At 26.9% G+C, this 24,331-nt stretch overlaps 2 long non-coding RNA genes across 2 annotated transcripts in view; one reads left to right on the top strand and one right to left on the bottom strand.

The window, feature by feature from the left end:
- The first annotated feature begins 534 nt into the window (after positions 1–534).
- Positions 535–17,129, top strand: LOC126313196 (uncharacterized). Its single transcript, XR_007555068.1, has 2 exons — positions 535–1,418; positions 17,011–17,129. It is a non-coding gene; the product is annotated as an uncharacterized LOC126313196 (long non-coding RNA).
- LOC126313189 (uncharacterized) overlaps positions 16,124–24,331 on the bottom strand; it is a 125,844-nt gene continuing 117,636 nt past the window's right edge. Inside the window, exon 2 of the long non-coding RNA XR_007555061.1 lies at positions 16,124–16,740. This is a non-coding gene — a long non-coding RNA (uncharacterized LOC126313189). The remainder of the gene's footprint in view (positions 16,741–24,331) is intronic.

The following is a 24,331-nucleotide window of genomic DNA, read 5'->3' on the forward strand; positions in this document are numbered from 1 at the left end:
ATTAAAGCTAAACTAACTTCATAAGAAATTGTTTGAGCAACAGAACGAAGAGAACCTAATAATGAATAATTTGAATTAGAAGATCAACCAGCAATTATAACAGTATAAACACCTAATCTAGTACAACATAAAAAAATAAAAATCCATAAGAAAAAGAACACATATAAGTTAAATAAGGAAAAATTACTCAAACGGCTAAAGAAATCATTAAATTAAAAACAGGGGAAAAATAATAAAGTAGGTAATTAGATATAATAGGAATTGGCTGCTCCTTACAAATTAACTTAATAGCATCTCTAAATGGCTGAGGAATTCCAACAAAACCTACCTTATCTGGACCCTTTCGAATCTGAATATAACCTAAAACCTTACGCTCTAATAAAGTTAAAAAGGCAACACTAATTAAAACACAAATAACCAATAAAAGAAAATTCAAAATAAATATAAATAAATCATAAAGTGTCAATACTATTTGTAGAAAAAATCTACATAAATGAATTCTAAATTCAACACATTAATCTGTCAAAATTGTAAATAAATTAATATTAATCAATATAACAAAAAATATTTTAACCATATGGTCCTTTCGTACTAATATGGATTAACAATCTTAGGATAGAAACCGACCTGGCTCACGCCGGTCTGAACTCAGATCATGTAAGAATTTAAAGGTCGAACAGACCTAATCATTGGGCTCCTGCACCCAAAATTTTTCTTAATCCAACATCGAGGTCGCAATCTGCTTTGTCGATATGAGCTCTCAAAAACAATTACGCTGTTATCCCTAAGGTAACTTAATCTTATGATCATAAATTATGGATCAAAATAACAAACATAAATAAATGATATAATAATGAAGAGTTTATCTATTCTTCATGTCACCCCAACAAAACATCATCATTAAATATAGAAAGACAAACAAAAAACTATATAAAAATAAGATGTCAAGCTCTATAGGGTCTTCTCGTCCTAAAGAAGAATTTAAGCCTTTTGACTCAAAAGTTAAATTCAAAAATTTATTAAGAGACAGTTGATTTCTCGTCAAGCCATTCATTCCAGCCACTAATTAAGAGACTAATGATTATGCTACCTTTGCACGGTCAAAATACCGCGGCTCTTTAAAAATACGCTCAGTGAGCAGGCCAGACCTCAAAATATAAACAAGAGGACATGTTTTTGATAAACAGGCGGAAATCAATTTTGCCTAGTTCCTTATAATAAGTTCACAAGGTAAAAATTTCATACAAATAAATATACTAATTCTATCATTATTACAAAAATTATAAAATTAAATTACTAATCTTAATAAAAAACCTAAAATATTTATAAAATCAAAATAAAAAATAATGAACTAAAACGTAATCTTAAAGATAGCTGGTTTAAAGCTTACTATTATATTTTTATAAAATAAATTATAGGTTATTAACTTCAAAGCTTATCCCTTAAAGAATAAATCAGTTAATATTTTTACTTAAAAAATTAAATAAAAACAAATAACTTTAAAAAATTAAATTTTTTCTTAAGAAACTAGATATCTTGGGAAACGATTAACATCTCATTTCTATAAATAATTTAATAATAATTATGATACATTAACTATAAATTATTTATAAATCAACCCAAATCGAGACAAGTAAAATAAATACTAAAATTTTGATAAACCCTGATACAAAAGGTACAATAAATAAAATCTACTTAAAAAAATTTAAAATTATATATTTCATAAAACACTTACATTACCAATAAACTATAATTTAAAAAATCAATTCTATAAAATATACTAAGACAAAAATACAATAAAATTATTTATATTAAATAATTAAATAAACAAAAAATAAATATAATAAAATAAATAATCAAGATATCCTGATTTGCACAGAAAAATTTTCAGTGTAAATGAAACACTTTACTAATAAGTTATATCTTGAAACTCTTCCTAGATACACTTTCCAGTACATCTACTATGTTACGACTTATCTCATCTAAATTGAAGCTACTTTAAAATAAAATAGAATAATCAATAATGAGAGCGACGGGCGATGTGTACACATCTCAGAGCCAATATCAGTTAAATTAAATAAATTAAATTACTATCAAATCCATCTTCATTAACAGTATTTCACTATCAAATCCGTTATAAACAAAAATCTATTGTAACCCACCTCCTCTTAACTATAAGCTGCACCTTGACCTGAAATATTTTATAATTATAAATCTTGAGAATTATAACTCTAAAAAGATTCTCTGATAACGGAGATATACAAACAAATAAATTAAGTAGAGTAAATCGTGTATTATCAATCATGGGGTAGGTTCCTCTGAATGGAATGAGATACCGCCAAATTCTTTGGGTTTAAAGACCTTAACTAATAGTACCCTGGTAAATATAATTAACATTTAAAATAATAGGGTATCTAATCCTAGTTTATTATTTAAATTTCACAGATTCATAAAAAGGGCCACAAATAAAATTTAACATTTCACCTTACAAATTTATATTTCAACCCTAATAATATAAACAACTGTTTTAACCAATAATATTCACTTGTATCAATCGTATAACCGCGGCTGCTGGCACGAATTATTCCGATACTAAATCAATTGTTAAATCCAAAATCACTTGATAATTAAATCAAATTACTGCAAAAAGAACATTTAGTCTAACAAAACTTACATATAATACAAAGAAAAAGTGAATAAACAAGCAAGAATAAAACTTTTAAAAATAAAAAATAAGAAAATTTTAAATCTATTAATTCAGGAAAAAATAAAAGATTCAAATATTTAAAGAAAAAAAAAGAAAAAAACCACAAACATTAACAAAAAAAAAGAAACGCCACTATGTATGACCACAACAACTTCTCTATTATATATAATTAAAGATTAATATGGAACATGTATAGCAATAAATGTATTATATTCTTTCTTATTTAATCTTTCTTTTCACTAATAAATAAAGAAAGATTAAATAATATAATAAATATATTTTATACAATTATGTAATTTAATATAATATGAAATTAATATGAATTCTTTTTTTATATTAAGTTAACTTTCATATATATTAGTTAAATTATCTAATTATAGATAATTTACATAATTATATTATTATAATTAATATATTTTTTATATTAATTTTAATATTTTATATTTAAATTAATAATTTTATTTATTATATCCAATTATAATAATATTAAATAATAAATTACATATTATTATATATATTATATTATAATAACCTATTTTAAGCTAAAAACATAAGTAGCTATAATCCTAGGTAAATAATTGCATTAAAATAATCAATTGATAATGGTAAGATGAACTTATAATACTTTAATTTCAATTAAATGTAATATATTAATATAAATTATTTATTATATATATATATTTAAAAAAATAAAATGAGCAGGATAAATTAATCCTAATTAAACAAAATAATACATAAAAGATTTTCAAAAAAAAACTTTCGATTTATATATTAAATAAATGAAGTGCCTGATTAAAGGGTTACCTTGATAGGGTAAATAAAGTAAATAAAATTACCCTCATTAAAATTACATAAGATAGAATTAAACTACCTCCTTTAGTATCAAAAACTAACGTGCATCATACACCTTAATGTATAAAGGTAAGCTAAACAAGCTAATGGGTTCATACCCCATTTATAGGGGTATCAATCCTCTCCTTTTTAATGACCAACAACTCTACAAAACTTCTCTTCCTATCAACATTAATGATAGGAACGATCCTGTCCATTTCATCAAATTCCTGATTTGGGGTTTGAATAGGACTTGAGATCAACTTACTTTCATTTATTCCGCTCCTAACAAGAAATAAAAATATAATAATAAATGAATCATCAATTAAATATTTTATTGTCCAAGCAATAGCATCGACAATATTATTATTTTCAATTTTGCTGATTCAAATAAAATATCCCATGGGATGGGAAACAGAATTTATCCCATCAATAATAATTAGATCTAGACTATTATTAAAGATTGGAGCTGCACCTTTCCATTTCTGATTTCCAGAAGTTATGGGAGCATCAAGATGAAATAATTGTTTAACATTAATAACATGACAAAAAATCGCCCCAATAATGGTCTTATCTAATTCAATTAAGAACTTTTATTTGAACAATTATTATCTTAAGAATTATTATTGGGGCAATAGGAGGTTTAAATCAAACATCCTTACGACAACTTTTAGCATATTCATCAATCAGACATCTAGGTTGAATAATTAGATCATTAACAGTCAGAGAAAACATCTGAGAACTATACTTCATTATTTACTCACTATTAAGATTAATTATAGTTTTATTATTTTAGCAAATAAATTTATTTTTCATAAATCAAATTTATTCAGCCAGAAATATAAAAACCGAAATTAAATTCATAATATTCTTATCTTTATTATCTTTAGGTGGACTACCACCATTCCTTGGATTCTTACCAAAATGAATTGTAATACAATCATTAATAGAAAACAATATAACAACTATTATAACTATTATAGTTGTATTAACTACAATTACACTCTACTACTATATACGTATTAGATTCTCAGCTCTAATTATATCATACACAGAAAATTCGTGATCTATAAAGATAAAGTCCCAAGAATCAAGAATCATTCTTCCTATAACAGTAATAATTTCAACAATAGGATTGATTTCAACATCAACCTAAGGACTTAAGTTAATCAAACTAATAACCTTCAAAGTTATAATTAAAAGAATAATCTTTTAGGCCTTAGTAAAATTTTACACCTCTAGAATTGCAGTCTAGAATCATAATTGAATATAAGACCTTAATATGATAAGAGAGAAAACATCTCATAAGTAGATTTACAATCTACCACCTAAAATTCAGCCATCTTACCGCAAAAATGATTATTCTCAACAAACCATAAGGACATTGGTACTTTATACTTCATATTTGGAGCATGAGCAGGAATAGTAGGAACATCAATAAGAATACTTATTCGTGCTGAACTTGGCCAACCCGGATCTCTAATTGGGGATGACCAGATTTATAATGTTATTATTACAGCTCATGCATTCGTAATAATTTTCTTTATAGTAATACCTATTATAATTGGTGGATTTGGTAATTGACTTGTTCCACTAATAATTGGTGCACCAGATATAGCATTTCCACGAATAAATAATATAAGTTTTTGATTACTACCACCTTCACTAACCCTTCTTCTTACATCTTCTATAGTAGATAATGGTGCTGGTATAGGATGAACAGTTTACCCTCCTCTAGCAGGAGCTATTGCACACGGGGGTGCATCTGTAGATCTAGCTATTTTTTCACTGCACTTAGCAGGTGTATCATCTATTCTTGGTGCAGTGAATTTCATTACAACAGCAATTAATATACGATCTGAAAGTATAACTTTAGATCAAACACCTTTATTTGTATGATCTGTAGCTATTACAGCATTACTTCTCCTTCTTTCACTTCCAGTTTTAGCAGGAGCTATTACTATATTATTAACAGATCGAAATTTAAATACATCATTCTTTGACCCTACAGGAGGGGGTGACCCAATTCTATATCAACATCTATTTTGATTCTTTGGACACCCAGAAGTTTATATTTTAATTCTACCGGGGTTCGGAATTATTTCACATATTGTATGTCAAGAAAGAGGAAAAATTGAATCATTTGGAACATTAGGTATAATTTATGCTATACTATCAATTGGACTAATAGGATTTATTGTATGAGCACATCATATATTTACAGTAGGAATGGATGTTGACACACGAGCATATTTTACATCAGCAACAATAATTATTGCTGTACCTACAGGAATTAAGGTATTTAGATGATTAGCTACATTATATGGAACTAAATTCAAGTTCAATCCACCATTATTATGAGCTCTAGGATTTATTTTCCTATTTACAATTGGTGGATTAACAGGATTAGTATTAGCAAATTCATCACTTGATATTGTATTACATGATACATATTATGTAGTAGCCCACTTTCATTATGTATTATCTATAGGAGCAGTATTTGCAATTATAGGAGGTGTCATTCAATGATATCCACTATTTACAGGATTAACTATAAATAATACATGATTAAAAATCCAATTTACAATTATATTCATTGGAGTAAATTTAACATTCTTTCCTCAACACTTCCTAGGATTAGCAGGAATACCTCGACGATACTCTGACTACCCAGACGCATATACATCATGAAACGTAGTATGAAGAATTGGGTCTACAATTTCTATTGTAGGAATCATTATATTCATTGTAATTATATGAGAAAGAATGATTACAAACCGAGCAATTATATTTAGAGCTAACATAAGAAGATCAACAGAATGACTACAAAATAACCCTCCTGCAGAACATAGTTACTCAGAATTACCATTAATCTCTAGATTCTAATATGGCAGATTAGTGCAGTAGATTTAAGCTCTACAAATAAAGGTTTGACCTTTTATTAGAAAATATTTATTAATGGCAACATGATCAAATTTATCTCTTCAAGATGGAGCTTCACCATTAATGGAGCAATTATCATTCTTTCATGATCATACTATGGTCGTATTATTATTAATTACAGTAATTGTAGGTTATGCCCTAAGTTATATATTATTTATTGCCTATACTAACCGTAATATACTTCATGGACATTTAATTGCAACAATCTGAACAGCTTTACCAGCAATTACATTAATTTTTATTGCCCTTCCATCATTACAACTATTATATTTACTTGATGATTCAGTAGATGCAATAATTACAATTAAAACCATTGGACGACAATGATATTGAAGATATGAATATTCAGACTTCATAGACGTAGAATTTGACACTTATATAACACCAGAACAAGACCTAGAAAATGATGGATTCCGACTACTAGATGTAGATAACCGAACAATCCTACCAATAAATACAGAAGTACGAGTATTAACAAGAGCATCAGATGTTCTACACTCATGAGCAGTTCCTGCATTAGGGGTTAAAATTGATGCAACGCCAGGTCGGTTAAATCAAGGAACATTCACAATAAATCGACCTGGATTATTCTTTGGACAATGCTCAGAAATCTGTGGAGCAAACCACATATTTATACCAATTGTAATTGAAAGAACTTCAGTAAATTTATTTATTAAGTGATTATCTAAGATAATTTAAGGAGTTAGTTAAAATAAATAACATTAGAGTGTCAATCTAAAGTAACTAAAAAAAATTAGTACACCTTGAAATTCATCAGATGACTGAAAGTAAGTAATGGTCTCTTAAACCAAATAATAGTAAATTAACGACTACTTCTGATGGGGAAATTATATCCAAATCCCTCAAATATCCCCTCTTATATGATTCTCACTATTCATTATATTTTCAGCTACATTAATTTTGTTTAATCAAATAAACTTCTTCTCATTTAAACCTAACCTTATTAAAAGAGCAGAAAAAGGAACAATTGAAATAAAAAACTTAAATTGAAAATGATAACAAATCTATTCTCAACATTTGACCCATCAACTAACATCTTTAATTTATCATTAAATTGAACTAGAACATTTCTAGGACTATTATTAATCCCATCACTATTTTGACTTACACCATCACGAATTAACATTATCTGAAATAAACTAAATTTAACCTTACATAATGAATTTAAAACACTTCTTGGACCAAAATCATTTAATGGAACAACATTCATTTTCATCTCAATTTTTATTATAATATTATTTAACAATTTCATAGGATTATTCCCTTATATTTTTACTAGAACAAGACATTTAGCATTAACATTTGCAATTGCCCTACCTATATGGCTAAGATTTATATTATTTGGATGAATTAACCATACTAATCATATATTTACACACCTTGTACCACAAGGTACACCGCCTGCATTATTATCATTTATAGTACTAATTGAAACAATTAGTAATGTTATTCGACCAGGTACATTAGCAGTACGGGTGGCAGCAAATATAATTGCAGGACACTTATTATTAACCTTATTAGGAAACACAGGACCATCTATAGCAATAAACTTAATCTCATTACTAATTATTGGACAAATACTTCTATTAATTCTAGAATCAGCAGTAGCAATAATTCAAGCCTATGTTTTCTCAATTCTAAGAACTCTATATTCTAGAGAAGTATATTAAACCTATGTTAACAACTCACTCAAACCACCCATTCCACTTAGTAGACTATAGACCTTGACCATTAACAGGAGCAATTGGAGCAATAGTCCTAGTATCAGGACTAGCAAAATGATTCCACCTATTTAATATTAACTTATTCATAATTGGATTTGGAATTACCCTACTAACTATAATTCAATGATGACGAGATGTAGTACGAGAAGGAACATATCAAGGATTACATACAGGATTTGTATCAATTGGATTACGATGAGGAATAATTTTATTTATTGCATCAGAGGTATTATTTTTCGTTTCTTTTTTTTGAGCATTCTTTAGAAGAAGATTAGCACCAACAATTGAACTAGGAATACTATGACCTCCAATAGGAATTCAACCCTTTAACCCTATACAAATTCCATTACTTAATACAGCTATTCTTTTAGCATCAGGAGTAACAGTAACATGAGCACATCATAGTTTAATGGAATCTAATCATACTCAAGCACTACAAGGATTATTCTTCACAGTTTTATTAGGACTATACTTTACAATACTTCAAGCATATGAATATTGAGAAGCACCTTTTACCATTGCAGATGCAGTTTATGGATCAACATTCTTTGTTGCAACAGGATTCCATGGTTTACACGTAATTATTGGAACAATCTTTTTATCAACATGTCTACTTCGACACTCAATAAATCAATTTTCACCAAGACATCACTTTGGATTTGAAGCAGCAGCATGATACTGACACTTCGTAGACGTAGTATGATTATTCTTATATATCTCTATTTATTGATGAGGTAGATAATTGTTTTTCTAGTATAAATAGTACATTTGACTTCCAATCAGAAAGCTTGATATAAATCAAGAAAAACAATTCTAATTCTATCAACAAGAGTTTTCATTAGATTTATTATTCCAATAATTGTTATAATCCTGGCAACAACACTATCAAAAAAATTAATTAATGATCGAGAAAAAAGATCACCATTTGAATGTGGGTTTGATCCAAAAAGATCAGCACGAATACCATTCTCAATACGATTCTTCCTAATCGCAGTAATCTTTTTAATTTTTGATGTAGAAATTGCACTAATTCTACCAATTGTAATTATTTTTAAAACTTCAGACATTATAATCTGAACAGTATCAACAATATTTTTTATTCTAGTTCTATTAGGAGGACTATACCATGAATGAAACCAAGGAGCATTACAATGAGCAGAATAAAGGGTCGTAGTTAAATATAACATTTGGGTTGCATTCAAAAAGTATTGATATTATCAATCAACCTTAAATAGAATAAGAAGCGAAATATTGCAGTCAGTTTCGACCTGGAAGATTGGTATGTACTACCCTTATTCTTATTAATTGAAGCCAAAAAGATGCGTATTACTGTTAATAATATAATTGAACTATAATAGTTCCAATTAAGGAAATGTAAAGCCAATATGAAAGCTGCTAACTTTTTATATTAGCGGTTAAACTCCGTTAACATTTCTAAAATTTATATAGTTTAAATAAAACATTACATTTTCACTGTAAAAATAATATATCTATATTTATAAATACTTAAAAGTAAAAATACTTCCTTAACATCTTCAGTGTCATGCTCTAATTATAAGCTATTTAAGTAAACGAAAAACAATATTACCAAAATAAATATTCAAAAAATAAAAGTTAAAAGATAAATCTTGAAATTAGAATCATATCAACCTTGAATATAACCAATTAAATAAATAAATAATCTATATAAACCTTGACCACCAAGTAATTCACCTCAACCATAATCAAATGACTTAGATGAATAATAACCTCTTTTTAAAGGAATATATCTAATAAACTTAGTTGAAAGAAAAGGTACAAAATCATATAGAACCAGCAAATCTAACAAAAGAAAGTATACTTAAAGAAAATAAATTATGAGAAAAATCAAAATTAGAAATAAGATAACCTAAATAAGCACCTAAAATAACAACTGTAATAGTTAATAACTTTAAATAATAAGGTAAAGCAATCACATGAGGAATAGGAAAAATTAATCAAGATAAAAGACTACCACCAAAAACAGCAACAAAAAATATACCAATTATTCCAAATGAAATATAATAACCCTTATCATCAAAAGAAAATCTAGAATAAAAATTATTATCACCAGATATTGAATAATAAAACAAACGAAAAGAATAAGAAGCAGTTAAACCAGTAGAAAAAAAATAAAGAAAAAAATTAAACAATTAATTCATCTTAAACAAACCATCTCAAGAATTAAATCCTTTGAATAAAATCCCGCTAAAAAAGGTATTCCACACAAAGATAAACTAGAAACATTAAAACAAACTGAAGTTAAAGGTATGAAATTAACAATTGATCCTGTAAAACGAATATCCTGAGAATCCTTCAAATTATGAATTATTGAACCTGCACATATAAATAATAATGCCTTAAATAAAGCATGAGCCAATAAATGAAAAAATGCAAGCTTTGGATAACCTATAGCCAAAATTCTTATTATTAAACCAAGTTGTCTTAAAGTAGAAAGAGCAATAATCTTCTTTAAATCAAACTCAAAATTAGCGCCCAATCCAGCCATAAATATAGTTATACAACCAATTAAAAGTAAAAATCAACCACAATTATAAGTATCCAATATTGGTCTAAAACGAATTAATAAATAAACACCAGCAGTAACAAGAGTAGAAGAATGAACTAAAGCAGAAACAGGAGTAGGAGCTGCTATAGCAGCAGGAAGTCATGAAGAGAAAGGAATCTGAGCTCTCTTAGTTATAGCTGCTAAAACAATTAATATAGTAATGAGCTTTATTACAAAAGAATTAGAAATAAAATCATAATAATAAATATAATTTCAACCACCAAAATTTAACATTCATGCAATAGAAATTAAAATAGCAACATCACCAATACGATTAGAAAGTGCAGTTAATATACCAGCACTATAAGATTTTACATTTTGATAATAAATAACTAAACAATAAGAAACTAAACCTAAACCATCTCAACCTAATAAAATTCTAATTAAATTAGGACTAATAATTAAAAAACCTATAGAAAGAATAAATATTAAAACAATAATAATAAAACGATTTATATTCTTTTCACCAGATATATAATCCTCTCTATAATAAATAACCAAAGAAGAAATATATATAACAAAAGATATAAAAATAAGAGATATTCAATCCAAAATTAAAGTTATAACAACTATAGAACCATTTAAATTGAAAAGCTCTCACTCAACAAAAACTCTATAATCAATTATTAAATAATAAATACCTAAAATAAAAATTATAGTTCTCGAAATAAACAAAGAAAAAAAACTCAAAGAACAAATAGAAAATAAATTCACGGCCTAAGATGAAAAACTTCATATCATTGATTCCACAAAACAATATTTTTAATTAAAATACTTAAGCAAACTAAACAAAGAAATATTCACCCTTTAAACAGAGAATATTTAAAGGCAATCAATGTAAAAGTAAAAGATGATATTCACGAAAATAACCAAGAGAACAAGTATAAACACCAGAATAATAATTCCCATGCTGAGAATAAGAATATATATACAAAGTATAAACAGCTCTAAAAAAGGATAAAAAAATCAAAGCAAAGAATCTAAAAGAAGATCAAGATATAATTCTATTTAATAATCTAATTTCACCTACCAAATTTAAAGAAGGAGGAGCAGCCATATTTGATGATCTTAAAAGAAATCATCATAAAGCCATTCTTGGTATCAAATTAATTATACCCTTGTTAATTAATAATCTTCGTCTACCTAAACGTTCATAAATAATATTAGATAAACAAAATAAACCAGAAGAACATAAACCATGACCAACCATTAGAGAAAGAGAACCTACACAACCTCATCAATTCATAGTCATCAATCCACCAATAACCATTCTTATATGAGCAACAGAAGAATATGCAATTAAAGACTTTAAATCAACCTGACGAAAACAAATAAATCTTACAATAACACCCCCAGATAAACCTAAAGACAATCAAAAATAATTAAACTTTAAACCCAAATAAGAATTAACCTTTATAACACGAAAAATACCATAACCACCTAACTTTAATAAAACACCAGCAAGAATTATTCTACCTGAAATAGGGGCCTCTACATGAGCCTTAGGAAGTCATAAATGAACCAAAAACATAGGTATCTTAACTAAAAAAGCCAAAATTATAAATACATAAAACATAAAATAATAAGAACCAAAATCAACCAATAAAGGAAAATATAAAGTATTAGAAAAATCATAAACCTTAAATAAAACTAATAATAAAGGTAATCTAGCAACCAAAGTATAAAAAATTAAATAAACACCAGCCTGCAAACGCTCAGGTTGATAACCCCAACCCAAAATTAAAAGTAAAGTAGGAACTAATCTAGCCTCAAAAAAAATATAAAAAGAAAGAAGACTTAATCTAGCAAATGAACAATAAAGCATAATTATTAAAATCAAAACCATAAAAACAAAAAAATTAGAATGATATGAACTTAAATAAACTGAACCTCTAGCAGTGATTATTAAAGAACAAATCCAAAAACTAAGTAAAATTAAACTAAAAGAAAAATAATCAATACCAAAATAATATCTAATTATATTCAAATCAGCATATGAATAAACACAAATTATAAAAACAAAACCCGACAGAAACATTAAAGAATGAACCAACCATCAACAATTATTTAATAAACAAAGAGGGATCAAAAAAATAGTTATAAATAAATACTTTAACATAAAGATAAACCAAAAGAATTAAAAAAATCATTACCATGAGAACGAATTATTGAAACTAAAATAGAAAGACCTAAAGCACCCTCACAAACAGAAAAAACTAAAAAAATAACAGGAAAAAAATAATCATAATCAAACTCAATAAGAAAAACAATAACTAACATAAATAAAGAAAGAACAATATATTCTAATCTCAAAAGAACCATTAATAAATGTTTACGTTTAGAAGAAAAAACATAAACACCAGCAAAATAAATCAATAAAGAAGTAAAAATAGAGAATATAAACATTAGTTTTAATAGTTTAAAAAAAACGCCGGTCTTGTAAACCGGAAATAAGTCCAGCCCCCACTTTTAAAACTTCAGAGGTGGAAAAGCTTCCATCATCGGTCCCCAAAACCGGTATTTTAAATAAACTAACCCCTGAAATGATCAAAATAATAATTATATCATTATCAAATGTAATAAATATTAATTTTATTAAATTAAGACACCCAATATCAATAATGCTTTTTATTATCCTTCAAACCTTCCTAGTTGGATTAATAACAGGAACAATAATAGAAAGATATTGATTATCATATATTTTATTTTTAACATTTCTTGGTGGTATACTAGTATTATTTATTTACATTACAAGAATTGCATCAAACGAAATATTTCAGCCTAAATCAATCACTATAATTATTACATTAATAATGTGAGTATTTATCATATTAATATTAATTATTCTAGATATATCTATATTTATAGACTTTTTCAAAAACACCGAAACTATAAATATTGATAATTCAATCAATTATCAAGAAATAACAATATCTTTAGAAAAATTATATAATAGACCAACATTCATTATTACAATAATAATAATAATTTATTTATTTTTAGCACTACTAGCAGTTGTTAAAATCACCAATATTAATCAGGGACCTATTCGTAAAATAAGATAATTACTAATGAATAAACCCTTACGATTAAGACATCCTTTAATTAAAATTATTAATAACTCTTTAATTGACTAACCTGCCCCAACAAATATTTCATTTTGATGAAATTTTGGATCCCTATTAGGGTTATGTTTGGTAATTCAAATCGTAACTGGACTATTTTTAGCTATACATTATACATCAAATATTGAAATAGCATTCAGTAGTGTAGTACACATCTGCCGAGACGTAAATAATGGTTGAATTATCCGAACCTTACACGCAAATGGAGCATCTATATTTTTTATTTGTATTTACTTACATGTAGGACGGGGAATTTACTATGGATCTTATATATATATACATACCTGAATAATTGGTACAGTGATTTTATTTTTAGTTATAGCAACTGCATTTATAGGATATGTCTTACCCTGAGGCCAAATATCTTTTTGAGGTGCAACAGTAATTACTAATTTATTATCAGCAATCCCATACTTAGGAACAGATTTAGTCCAATGAGTATGAGGAGGATTCGCTGTTGATAATGCAACATTAAATCGATTCTTCACATTCCATTTTGTATTACCATTTATTATTGCTGCTATAGCAGCAATTCATTTATTTTTTCTTTACCAAACAGGATCTAATAATCCTCTTGGACTAAATGGAGATATTGAAAAAATTCCATTCCATCCATACTTTACCTTTAAGGATTCTATTACATTTGTAATAATAACATCATTATTAATTATACTATGTTTAATTAATCCTTACCTATTAGGAGATCCAGATAACTTTGTACCTGCCAACCCATTAGTAACACCAGTTCACATTCAACCAGAATGATATTTCCTATTTGCATATGCAATTCTACGATCTATCCCTAATAAGTTAGGAGGTGTTATTGCATTATTTTTATCAATTAGAATCTTAATAATTTTACCATTTTATAATAAAACACCATTCCGAGGCATTCAATTTTACCCTATTAATCAAATTTTATTCTGAATTATAGTAGTTGTTGTATGCTTACTAACGTGAATTGGTAAACGACCTGTTGAAGAACCTTATATTATAACAGGTCAAATCTTAACAATTATTTACTTCACATATTTCTTAATTAATGTCCATGTCGCAAATGCATGAGATAAATTAATTAAGGAATAAAGTTAATTAGCTTAGGAAAAGCATATGTTTTGAAAACATAAAATTAGAAGTTTAACTCTTCTATTAACTTTTCTCAAAAAATTTCACTAAACAAATGAGATAAATAAAATCTTTAAACCAACAAAGAAAATAAAAAAATTCAAAAATAAAGGTAAAAAACTTTTTGAAGCTAAGTACATTAATTTATCATAACGGAACCGTGGTAATGTTCCACGAACCCAAATAAAACCAAAAGATATAATAGCAAGCTTAATAAAAAATATAAAAGAATAAAAATCACCGCCCAAAAAAATTAAAGCCAATAACATTCTTATGAAGACAATTCTAGTATATTCAGCTAAAAAAATTAAAGTAAAACCACCCGCACCATACTGAATATTAAATCCTGAAACTAACTCAGTTTCCCCTTCAGCAAAATCAAAAGGAGTACGATTAGTTTCAGCTAAGCAAGAAGCAAAACAAGCTAAAGCTAAAGGAAAAGAAATAATAATAAATCAACAATAAAGCTGATAGTTTATAAAATCAAACATATTAAAACTACCAATTAAAATAATTAAAGACAATAAAATTAAAGCTAAACTAACTTCATAAGAAATTGTTTGAGCAACAGAACGAAGAGAACCTAATAATGAATAATTTGAATTAGAAGATCAACCAGCAATTATAACAGTATAAACACCTAATCTAGTACAACATAAAAAAAATAAAAATCCATAAGAAAAAGAACACATATAAGTTAAATAAGGAAAAATTACTCAAACGGCTAAAGAAATCATTAAATTAAAAACAGGGGAAAAATAATAAAGTAGGTAATTAGATATAATAGGAATTGGCTGCTCCTTACAAATTAACTTAATAGCATCTCTAAATGGCTGAGGAATTCCAACAAAACCTACCTTATTTGGACCCTTTCGAATCTGAATATAACCTAAAACCTTACGCTCTAATAAAGTTAAAAAGGCAACACTAATTAAAACACAAATAACCAATAAAAGAAAATTCAAAATAAATATAAATAAATCATAAAGTATCAATACTATTTGTAGAAAAAATCTACATAAATGAATTCTAAATTCAACACATTAATCTGTCAAAATAGTAAATAAATTAATATTAAACAATATAACAAAAAATATTTTAACCATATGGTCCTTTCGTACTAATATGGATTAACAATCTTAGGATAGAAACCGACCTGGCTCACGCCGGTCTGAACTCAGATCATGTAAGAATTTAAAGGTCGAACTGACCTAATCATTGGGCTCCTGCACCCAAAATTTTTCTTAATCCAACATCGAGGTCGCAATCTGCTTTGTCGATATGAGCTCTCAAAAACAATTACGCTGTTATCCCTAAGGTAACTTAATCTTATGATCATAAATTATGGATCAAAATAACAAACATAAATAAATGATGTAATAATGAAGAGTTTATCTATTCTTCATGTCACCCCAACATAACATCATCATTAAATATAGAAAGACAAACAAAAAACTATATAAAAGTAAAATGTCAAGCTCTATAGGGTCTTCTCGTCCTAAAGAAGAATTTAAGCCTTTTGACTCAAAAGTTAAATTCAAAAATTTATTAAGAGACAGTTGATTTCTCGTCAAGCCATTCATTCCAGCCACTAATTAAGAGACTAATGATTATGCTACCTTTGCACGGTCAAAATACCGCGGCTCTTTAAAAATACGCTCAGTGAGCAGGCCAGACCTGAAAATATAAACAAGAGGACATGTTTTTGATAAACAGGCGGAAATCAATTTTGCCTAGTTCCTTATAATAAGTTCACAAGGTAAAAATTTCATACAAATAAATATACTAATTCTATCATTATTACAAAAATTTTAAAATTAAATTAATAATCTTAATAAAAAACCTAAAATATTTATAAAATCAAAATAAAAAATAATGAACTAAAACGTAATCTTAAAGATAGCTGGTTTAAAGCTTACTATTATATTTCTATAAAATAAATTATAGGTTATTAACTTCAAAGCTTATCCCTTAAAGAATAAATAAGTTAATATTTTTACTTAAAAAATTAAATAAAAACAAATAACTTTAAAAAATTAAATTTTTTCTTAAGAAACTAGATATCTTGGGAAACGATTAACATCTCATTTCTATAAATAATTTAATAATAATTATGATACATTAACTATAAATTATTTATAAATCAACCCAAATCGAGACAAGTAAAATAAATACTAAAATTTTGATAAACCCTGATACAAAAGGTACAATAAATAAAATCTACTTAAAAAAATTTAAAATAATATTTCATAAAACACTTACATTACCAATAAACTATAATTTAAAAAATCAATTCTATAAAATATACTAAGACAAAAATACAATAAAATTATTTATATTAAATAATTAAATAAACAAAAAATAAATATAATAAAATAAATAATCAAGATATCCTGATTTGCACAGAAAAATTTTCAGTGTAAATGAAACACTTTACTAATAAGTTATATCTTGAAACTCTTCCTAGATACACTTTCCAGTACATCTACTATGTTACGACTTATCTCATCTAAATTGAAGCTACTTTAAAATAAAATAGAATAATCAATAATGAGAGCGACGGGCGATGTGTACACATCTCAGAGCCAATATCAGTTAAATTAAATAAATTAAATTACTATCAAATCCACCTTCATTAACAGTATTTCACTATCAAATCCGTTATAAACAAAAATCTATTGTAACCCACCTCCTCTTAACTATAAGCTGCACCTTGACCTGAAATATTTTATAATTATAAATCTTGAGAATTATAACTCTAAAAAGATTCTCTGATAACGGAGATATACAAACAAATAAATTAAGTAGAGTAAATCGTGTATTATCAATCATAGGGTAGGTTCCTCTGAATGGAATGAGATACCGCCAAATTCTTTGGGTTTAAAGACCTTAACTAATAGTACCCTGGTAAATATAATTAACATTTAAAATAATATGGTATCTAATCCTAGTTTATTATTTAAATATCACAGATTCATAAAAAGGGCCACAAATAAATTTTAACATTTCACCTTACAAATTTATATTTCAACCCTAATAATATAAACAACTGTTTTAACCAATAATATTCACTTGTATCAATCGTATAACCGCGGCTGCTGGCACGAATTATGCCGATACTAAATCAATTGCTAAACCGAAATCACTTGATAATTAAATCAAATTACTGCAAAAAGAACATTTAGTCTAACAAAACTTACATATAATACAAAGAAAAAGTGAATAAACAAGCAAGAATAAAACTTTTAAAAATAAAAAATAAGAAAATATTAAATCTATTAATTCAGGAAAAAATAAAAGATTCAAATATTTAAAGAAAAAAAAGAAAAAAACCACAAACATAAACAAAAAAAAAGAAACGCCCCTATGTATGACCACAACAACTTCTCTATTATATATAATTAAAGATTAATATGGAACATGTATAGCAATAAATGTATTATATTCTTTCTTATTTAATCTTTCTTTTCACTAATAAATAAATAAAGATTAAATAATATAATAAATATATTTTATACAATTATGTAATTTAATATAATATGTTATTAATATGAATTCTTTTTTTATATTAAGTTAACTTTCATATATATTAGTTAAATAATCTAATTATAGATAATTTACATAATTATATTATTATAATTAATATAATTATTTATATTAATTATAATATTTTATGTTTAAATTAATAATTTTATTTATTATATCCAATTATAATAATATTAAATATTAAATTACATATTATTATATATATTATATTATAATAACCTATTTTAAGCTAAAAACATAAGTAGCTATAATCCTAGGTAAATAATTGCATTAAAAAAATCAATTGATAATGGTAAGATGAACTTATAATACTTCAATTTCAATTAAATGTAATATATTAATATAAATTATTTATTATATATATATATATATAAAAATGAGCAGGATAAATTAATCCTAATTAAACAAAATAATACATAAAAGAATTTCAAAAAAAACTTTCGATGCATATATTAAATAAATGAAGTGCCTGATTAAAGGGTTACCTTGATAGGGTAAGTAAAGTAAATAAAATTACCTTCATTAAAATTACATAAGATAGAATTAAACTACCCCCTTTAGTATCAAAAACTAACGTGCATCATACACCTTAATGTGAAAAGGTAAGCTAAACAAGCTAATGGGTTCATACACCATTTATAGAGGTATCAATCCTCTCCTTTTTAATGACCAACAACTCTACAAAACTTCTCTTCCTATCAACATTAATGATAGGAACGATCCTGTCCATTTCATCAAATTCCTGATTTGGGGTTTGAATAGGACTTGAGATCAACTTACTTTCATTTATTCCGCTCCTAACAAGAAATAAAAATATAATAATAAATGAATCATCAATTAAATATTTTATTGTCCAAGCAATAGCATCGACAATATTATTATTTTCAATTTTGCTGATTCAAATAAAATATCCCATGGGATGGGAAACAGAATTTATCCCATCAATAATAATTAGATCTAGACTATTATTAAAGATTGGAGCTGCACCTTTCCATTTCTGATTTCCAGAAGTTATAGGAGCATCAAGATGAAATAATTGTTTAACATTAATAACATGACAAAAAATCGCCCCAATAATGGTCTTATCTTATTGTATTCAATTAAGAACTTTTATTTGAACAATTATTATCTTAAGAATTATTATTGGGGCAATAGGAGGTTTAAATCAAACATCCTTACGACAACTTTTAGCATATTCATCAATCAGACATCTAGGTTGAATAATTAGATCATTAACAGTCAGAGAAAACATCTGAGAACTATACTTCATTATTTACTCACTATTAAGATTAATTATAGTTTTATTATTTAAGCAAATAAATTTATTTTTCATAAATCAAATTTATTCAGCCAGAAATATAAAAACCGAAATTAAATTCATAATATTCTTATCTTTATTATCTTTAGGTGGACTACCACCATTCCTTGGATTCTTACCAAAATGAATTGTAATACAATCATTAATAGAAAACAATATAACAACTATTATAACTATTATAGTTGTATTAACTACAATTACACTCTACTACTATATACGTATTAGATTCTCAGCTCTAATTATATCATACACAGAAAATTCGTGATCTATAAAGATAAAGTCCCAAGAATCAAGAATCATTCTTCCTATAACAGTAATAATTTCAACAATAGGATTGATTTCAACATCAATCTTAATTTCATTATACTAAGGACTTAAGTTAATCAAACTAATAACCTTCAAAGTTATAATTAAAAGAATAATCTTTTAGGCCTTAGTAAAATTTTACACCTCTAGAATTGCAGTCTAGAATCATAATTGAATATAAGACCTAAATATGATAAGAGAGAAAACATCTCATAAGTAGATTTACAATCTACCACCTAAAATTCAGCCATCTTACCGCAAAAATGATTATTCTCAACAAACCATAAGGACATTGGTACTTTATACTTCATATTTGGAGCATGAGCAGGAATAGTAGGAACATCAATAAGAATACTTATTCGTGCTGAACTTGGCCAACCCGGATCTCTAATTGGGGATGACCAGATTTATAATGTTATTATTACAGCTCACGCATTCGTAATAATTTTCTTTATAGTAATACCTATTATAATTGGTGGATTTGGTAATTGACTTGTTCCACTAATAATTGGTGCACCAGATATAGCATTTCCACGAATAAATAATATAAGTTTTTGATTACTACCACCTTCACTAACCCTTCTTCTTACATCTTCTATAGTAGATAATGGTGCTGGTACAGGATGAACAGTTTACCCTCCTCTAGCAGGAGCTATTGCACACAGGGGTGCATCTGTAGATCTAGCTATTTTTTCACTGCACTTAGCAGGTGTATCATCTATTCTTGGTGCAGTGAATTTCATTACAACAGCAATTAATATACGATCAGAAAGTATAACTTTAGATGAAACACCTTTATTTGTATGATCTGTAGCTATTGCAGCATTACTTCTCCTTCTTTCACTTCCAGTTTTAGCAGGAGCTATTACTATATTATTAACAGATCGAAATTTAAATACATCATTCTTTGACCCTACAGGAGGGGGTGACCCAATTCTATATCAACATCTATTTTGATTCTTTGGACACCCAGAAGTTTATATTTTAATTCTACCGGGGTTCAGAATTATTTCACATATTGTATGTCAAGAAAGAGGAAAAATTGAATCATTTGGAACATTAGGTATAATTTATGCTATACTATCAATTGGACTAATAGGATTTATTGTATGAGCACATCATATATTTACAGTAGGAATGGATGTTGACACACGAGCATATTTTACATCAGCAACAATAATTATTGCTGTACCTACAGGAATTAAGGTATTCAGATGATTAGCTACATTATATGGAACTAAATTCAAGTTCAATCCACCATTATTATGAGCTCTAGGATTAATTTTCCTATTTACAATTGGTGGATTAACAGGATTAGTATTAGCAAATTCATCACTTGATATTGTATTACATGATACATATTATGTAGTAGCCCACTTTCATTATGTATTATCTATAGGAGCAGTATTTGCAATTATAGGAGGTGTCATTCAATGATATCCACTATTTACAGGATTAACTATAAATAATACATGATTAAAAATCCAATTTACAATTATATTCATTGGAGTAAATTTAACATTCTTTCCTCAACACTTCCTAGAATTAGCAGGAATACCTCGACGATACTCTGACTACCCAGACGCATATACATCATGAAACGTAGTATCAAGAATTGGGTCTACAATTTCTATTGTAGGAATCATTATATTCATTGTAATTATATGAGAAAGAATGATTACAAACCGAGCAATTATATTTAGAGCTAACATAAGAAGATCAACAGAATGACTACAAAATAACCCTCCTGCAGAACATAGTTACTCAGAATTACCATTAATCTCTAGATTCTAATATGGCAGATTAGTGCAGTAGATTTAAGCTCTACAAATAAAGGTTTGACCTTTTATTAGAAAATATTTATTAATGGCAACATGATCAAATTTATCTCTTCAAGATGGAGCTTCACCATTAATGGAGCAATTATCATTCTTTCATGATCATACTATGGTCGTATTATTATTAATTACAGTAATTGTAGGTTATGCCCTAAGTTATATATTATTTATTGCCTATACTAACCGTAATATACTTCATGGACATTTAATTGCAACAATCTGAACAGCTTTACCAGCAATTACATTAATTTTTATTGCCCTTCCATCATTACGACTATTATATTTACTTGATGATTCAGTAGATGCAATAATTACAATTAAAACCATTGGACGACAATGATATTGAAGATATGAATATTCAGACTTCATAGACGTAGAATTTGACACTTATATAACACCAGAACAAGACCTAGAAAATGATGGATTCCGACTACTAGATGTAGATAACCGAACAATCCTACCAATAAATACAGAAGTACGAGTATTAACAAGAGCATCAGATGTTCTACACTCATGAGCAGTTCCTGCATTAGGGGTTAAAATTGATGCAACGCCAGGTCGGTTAAATCAAGGAACATTCACAATAAATCGACCTGGATTATTCTTTGGACAATGCTCAGAAATCTGTGGAGCAAACCACAGATTTATACCAATTGTAATTGAAAGAACTTCAGTAAATTTATTTATTAAGTGATTATCTAAGATAATTTAAGGAGTTAGTTAAAATAAATAACATTAGAGTGTCAATCTAAAGTAACTAAAAAAAATTAGTACACCTTGAAATTCATCAGATGACTGAAAGTAAGTAATGGTCTCCTAAACCAAATAATAGTAAATTAACGACTACTTCTGATGGGGAAATTATATCCAAATCCCTCAAATATCCCCTCTTATATGATTCTCACTATTCATTATATTTTCAGCTACATTAATCTTGTTTAATCAAATAAACTTCTTCTCATTTAAACCTAACCTTATTAAAAGAGCAGAAAAAGGAACAATTGAAATAAAAAACTTAAATTGAAAATGATAACAAATCTATTCTCAACATTTGACCCATCAACTAACATCTTTAATTTATCATTAAATTGAACTAGAACATTTCTAGGACTATTATTAATCCCATCACTATTTTGACTTACACCATCACGAATTAACATTATCTGAAATAAACTAAATTTAACCTTACATAATGAATTTAAAACACTTCTTGGACCAAAATCATTTAATGGAACAACATTCATTTTCATCTCAATTTTTATTATAATATTATTTAACAATTTCATAGGATTATTCCCTTATATTTTTACTAGAACAAGACATTTAGCATTAACATTTGCAATTGCCCTACCTATATGGCTAAGATTTATATTATTTGGATGAATTAACCATACTAATCATATATTTACACACCTTGTACCACAAGGTACACCGCCTGCATTAATATCATTTATAGTACTAATTGAAACAATTAGTAATGTTATTCGACCAGGTACATTAGCAGTACGGTTGGCAGCAAATATAGTTGCAGGACACTTATTAATAACCTTATTAGGAAACACAGGACCATCTATAGCAATAAACTTAATCTCATTACTAATTATTGGACAAATACTTCTATTAATTCTAGAATCAGCAGTAGCAATAATTCAAGCCTATGTTTTCTCAATTCTAAGAACTCTATATTCTAGAGAAGTATATTAAACCTATGTTAACAACTCACTCAAACCACCCATTCCACTTAGTAGACTATAGACCTTGACCATTAACAGGAGCAATTGGAGCAATAGTCCTAGTATCAGGACTAGCAAAATGATTCCACCTATTTAATATTAACTTCTTCATAATTGGATTTGGAATTACCCTACTAACTATAATTCAATGATGACGAGATGTAGTACGAGAAGGAACATATCAAGGATTACATACAGGATTTGTATCAATTGGATTACGATGAGGAATAATTTTATTTATTGCATCAGAGGTATTATTTTTCGTTTCTTTTTTTTGAGCATTCTTTAGAAGAAGATTAGCACCAACAATTGAACTAGGAATACTATGACCTCCAATAGGAATTCAACCCTTTAACCCTATACAAATTCCATTACTTAATACAGCTATTCTTTTAGCATCAGGAGTAACAGTAACATGAGCACATCATAGTTTAATGGAATCTAATCATACTCAAGCACTACAAGGATTATTCTTCACAGTGTTATTAGGACTATACTTTACAATACTTCAAGCATATGAATATTGA

This window comes from Schistocerca gregaria, unplaced genomic scaffold, assembly GCF_023897955.1.
Source record: "Schistocerca gregaria isolate iqSchGreg1 unplaced genomic scaffold, iqSchGreg1.2 ptg000470l, whole genome shotgun sequence".
Lineage (NCBI taxonomy): Eukaryota > Metazoa > Arthropoda > Insecta > Orthoptera > Acrididae > Schistocerca > Schistocerca gregaria.